This window comes from Acanthisitta chloris, unplaced genomic scaffold (assembly GCF_000695815.1).
Source record: "Acanthisitta chloris isolate BGI_N310 unplaced genomic scaffold, ASM69581v1 scaffold2825, whole genome shotgun sequence".
NCBI lineage: Eukaryota > Metazoa > Chordata > Aves > Passeriformes > Acanthisittidae > Acanthisitta > Acanthisitta chloris.
The window spans coordinates 14,899-19,546 of NW_008671958.1; the positions used below are offsets into that span (position 1 = coordinate 14,899).

The following is a 4,648-nucleotide window of genomic DNA, read 5'->3' on the forward strand; positions in this document are numbered from 1 at the left end:
CATTTCCTGCCATTTTTTTGGCTCAGCTCTGTTACTTACTCACCCTTCAGACACATCAGTGACTAAATGGCTTTTCAGCACAGTTTTACCTCTGTGCCTCTGCTACATCTCAGTGAGGATGTGCAGCCTTCAAAACCTTTCCCAGAGCTAAGGATATAAATGGGAATGTATAATTTTGGTGAGGTTTTTCCCCCCTCTTTATAATTGTTCCCCATCACCCTGAGCACCTTCCTGATGCCACAGAGAAGCTCCTCGAGTGCTAACGAGCAGGAAGCTCATTACAGTGGGATCCAGTGTAATAAAGACCTTAAAGGCAGCACCTCTGGGGCTCAGCACAGCGTGTCCTTAGTGCAAAACAGCTCCAGTCTGCAGGAGAGCTGGAGGCTGGCAGGCAGAGGCCACACTGGGCTGGGTACCAGTTTATGTAATCCATTAAACTTGCACTGAACTGGTGTTGAGCGTTTTAAATCCCAAACTTCATTTTGCTGTTGTGACCGCAGACAGGCACTGGAGCTGCATTCATGCTTTTCATCCTCTGAAATATTAAAGCAGTTCATCCCCTGGTCAGGATGCTGCTAGGGCTGCTGGAGTTGTCCTTTTTTTTTTTTTTTTTTTTTTTTTTTTTTTTTTTTTTTTTTTTTTTTTTTTTTTTTTTTTTTTTTTTTTTTTTTTTTTTTTTTTTTTTTTTTTTTTTTTTTTTTTTTTTTTTTTTTTTTTTTTTTTTTTTTTTTTTTGGTTGCTGTAGCTCAAAAAATTACAACTGAAGGAGAAATTAATTTCCCCAAAGGTTATTTTTTTAATGTGGTTCTTGCTGGTGGGCAGGTTATGTGTTGCCTCGTGTGCTTCTCCATCACTGTTCTCACTCTACTCAAACTCTTCTGCTTATAGCAACTACCTTTATTTTCCCAGAACTAAGAATATTTAAGAAATGCTACTGGAAACTTCTTTTACAATAAGAATGCCACTGTCTGTGCACCTTTTGCTCCCCCAAGCACAAGTGGTTTAAGTGCAATTTCCAAGCATACCTTTGTCCCCAAAAATGGAAAATATGAGTCCTCCTGAGGGTTCAGAGGCTTCATCTGCACTGTGCAGCTTTACAGAGAAAATTCTCTGACATTACTAAAACAAGCAGTTCTATAAAAGTCGAAGATTGATCTCTAAAAAAGAAATTTAAAAGTAATTTTAGGTTCCGCAGCGAGTCCTGGAACACTTGCGGAGGCTTTTACAGCTGTATTGCTCACCAGACAGCAGAATCTCAGCTTTCATTTCAGAAGGCTGTGGCTTTCTAGACTGTTCATTGTTGAGTTGGAATCAAGCCCTAAATATTCTGAAAATCAGAGGTGAGCCAGGATTGCTCCAAGGACAAGGGTTTGCTGTGGTGATGCTCCTGCACGGGGCAGTGCAGCTTCACTTGGCTTAGTGGGGCTGTGGAGCCATCCCAGGGCCACAGCAAAGGCTGAAGGTCTCTGTGTTCTGTCCCCAAGGCTTTGCCCTCCTCTAAATACTTACTTCCAGCAATTTCAATCCCACTCTGGAGTTTTTAGGAGAGCTGAGCCGTTGCCCAGATAGGGTTCGTGGCAGTGTGTGAGGCAGAGGGTCAGTGTCAGCCGTGGGCACAGGAGCATGTCCAGGTCAGTTCCTGGAATCCTGGGAGAGATGGTTAATAACAGCTACAGAGATCCAGCTCCTACAGAAAATGGGTCTCCTGTCTGCTCCTTTTGTCTCTGCACATCCCATTTTAATGCTGTTTCTGCTGCTTCGCTTTGTTTCTCCTCTTGCATCCACGTGTTGCCTGGAGCATCGTTGCTGGACCTCATCTGTACAAACAGTTGAGTTGGTGTGTGAGCCAGAACTTTTATTCCAAATGCCTGAGTGGGATATTGGAGCAGGCTCTGGGTGAGTGGGTACTCTAGGGTAAGGGACACTTTGGATGGAGCAGCTCAGCTAAGGGCTCAGCTGAGCACGGCGATGCTCCGTCGGGAAGTGCCTGGCTGCAGCCACCCTCGCAGGAGCTGGCTGACATCACTCCCAGGAGAGGGGGAAGCAGATGGATATTGCCATGGCACTGCCCACTGCCAAGTTAAATATAAAGCATCTAGCAGAAGGCAGCGGGGTACTCACTGCTCAGGAAGTCTGCCACGGGGGCACGGCAAAGTAAACACGGTTTTTGGAGAGCTTCCCGCTCCTGCCCTGCTTCGGTGTCCTTTGGGATGAGGTGAAGGGCTGGCAGCACATCTGGTGGCACTAGAAATCCTCCCCGTGCCCTTTGGTGGCAGTGCTGTGGCTGAGTGGGGAGTTAGCTGTGAGGATTTGGGCTGTGGCAGATGCAGTTCCTCTTGGATCTTTTGGCTGCTGGGGGAATTTGATTGTAGCCTATCCCTGCAGGCAAGAAATCCATGTAGAATGGACCAGACTAAACAGTCGGTGCCTGTGTAAACAGTTGCATGTTGGAATCTCGAGGTCTGTATGGAACACTTGCCTTGCTCAGGAAGGGGCATGTGGCACTGGGCTCAGCCAGCACATTCCTCAGCTGTATCCAGGGAAGGTGCTGGTATTGCAGCACTTAACCTCTGCTCCAAGGAGATGCTCCCTAAAAAACTCCGAGAAGGGTGGGGGGAGAATCTGGGCCATCTCATTTCCATATAAATCACTGTTTTCCTTACACTGGCACCAGGACTGCCTTGAGGTTTATGTGCAGAGCTGAGCTTCGAAAACAGGAACCTGATGGATTCTCTCTGTATCTGATACCATGTGCGATAACACAGGAGAAAATGTATTCTGAAGTTGGAGAAAATAAGAGGAAGGGAGGGGGTGGGGGACAAAAGGAGTGGTTTCTCTGGAGATTTTAGCGTGGTGCTGTGTTTCAGGCAGTTGTGGTGCTGTGGGGTGCTGAGGCTCCTGCCACAGGGAGACACCCTGGGTCTGTCCACTCTCAGACAGATTTCTGGGGGGAGCAGAGATGCTGCAAGGACGTGCAGCAATGTGTTCCCTTGCATGCCACAGCCTGGGATGAGGCCAGATGTGCTTCACAGCTGGGTGAGATCCAGGGAGGATCAGACAAGCAAAATCCCTGCTGACTTTATCAGGGAAGGTGCTCATGGTGCTGCAGTGCCACTGGAGCTTTTCACAGGCTGTTGGGGGGCTCAAGGCTGCTTGGGTTACAGAAATAGGGGCTTGCACAGCAGGAAGGTGTGTGGTTTGCTCACCTGGAGAGCACTGCTGCATTGGCTGGGCCCGAGACACTGAAAGGGAAAAAGGAGATGTCTTTTTCCCTTGGCATTTTTTACCACTGGTGATAAATACTTCTACCTAGTGCCAGAACTGGAGATTCACCTGCAAGGAACTGAGAAGTGCCAGCTCTTCCAGGTTATAATTACAAGCCTTCTGGCTGTTTTCCTCCAGCCCTGGCTGCCAGAGGGATGTTGTTGTATGTGAATATTAGCCATGTTTAAATATTTCACTTCCCAAGGCAGAAGTGACTGGGGTGAACTGTGTATGCTCTGAATATCACCAGCAGATGGGAAGAACCTTTGTTTGTTTTTGATCATGAATTGTAAACTAATCTCAGGGTTTGGGGGAAATTGGCTTGTGGCTTTACCATGCCTGGGGTTGTTGGATTGCAGGATCATGGTGATGTTTCACAGTTTAAGGAAGTCTCTACACCTCAGTCTATCTAAGCCAAGGACCACTTATCCTTTCAGGGAAAAAGTACTCTGGAACCATCCTGTTGCTACAGATCCCTATTTTTTTTTAGCTACATCAAAATTAGGTTTAACATTTGCTTATTCACTTATTATCTTTATTTTCCCATGATTTCCTTGATTGTGTGCATCGGGATGTGGGTGTGAGGGGCTTTTTTTGGTCTGCGTTTTTTTTTTAATTCTTGTCATTATTTCATGGAGCGTTTTCTGATGTCTTGTGAATCACCCGCGGCTCATGGGTCACAAATTGAAAAATACTCCTTTGGCATGCTTGAACCAGGGGGAGAGCCGTGCTGGGGGGGTGTGGGTGGGAGGGGGAAGTCTGAACGGGAGAGGATTGTTTGCTGGTGTCGTTCCCATCATTCATTCTGCAAGTGATCTGTTGAACAGAAATAGGGGTGAAAGTGGAGGGGAAATTTTGATCAGGAGGGTTGTATTCGGTGGTGATATGCTAATACCTTGGCACACACCTGCATGATGCACAGCATATATGGTCATAGTGGGTTCCCCTGGTCCTGTGCTGTGTGTCACCACTGCTGGGGCAGGAATGTGTTGGTGGCAGCAGCATCTCACCTGGGTCCTGGTGCAGGGTGAAACCTGGCATGAGCTGTTTGCAGAGTCATAGAATGAACCTGGTTGGAAGAGACCTCAAAGATCACCCACTCCAACCCTACCGTGGTCACTAGCCCATGGCACTAAGTGCCACATCCAGTCTCAGCTTGAAAACCTCCAGGGATGGGGAATCCACCACCTCCCTGGGCAGCACATTCCAATGCTTGAGCACTCTCCCTGTAAAAAATCTCTTCCTAATATCCAACCTAACCCTCCCCTGGCAGAGCTTGAGTCTGTGCCCTCTTGTCCTGCTGCTGGTTGCCTGGGAGAAGAGACCAACCCCCACCTGACTCCAACCTCCTGTCAGGGAGTTGCAGAGGGTGATGAGGTCTCCC

The 4,648-nt window shown here is 47.6% G+C and overlaps 1 protein-coding gene across 1 annotated transcript in view; it reads left to right on the forward strand.

Annotated features, from left to right (window-relative positions):
- The window catches only part of PMEPA1 (prostate transmembrane protein, androgen induced 1), a 7,476-nt gene that overhangs the window by 1,701 nt on the left and 1,127 nt on the right, over positions 1-4,648 (forward strand).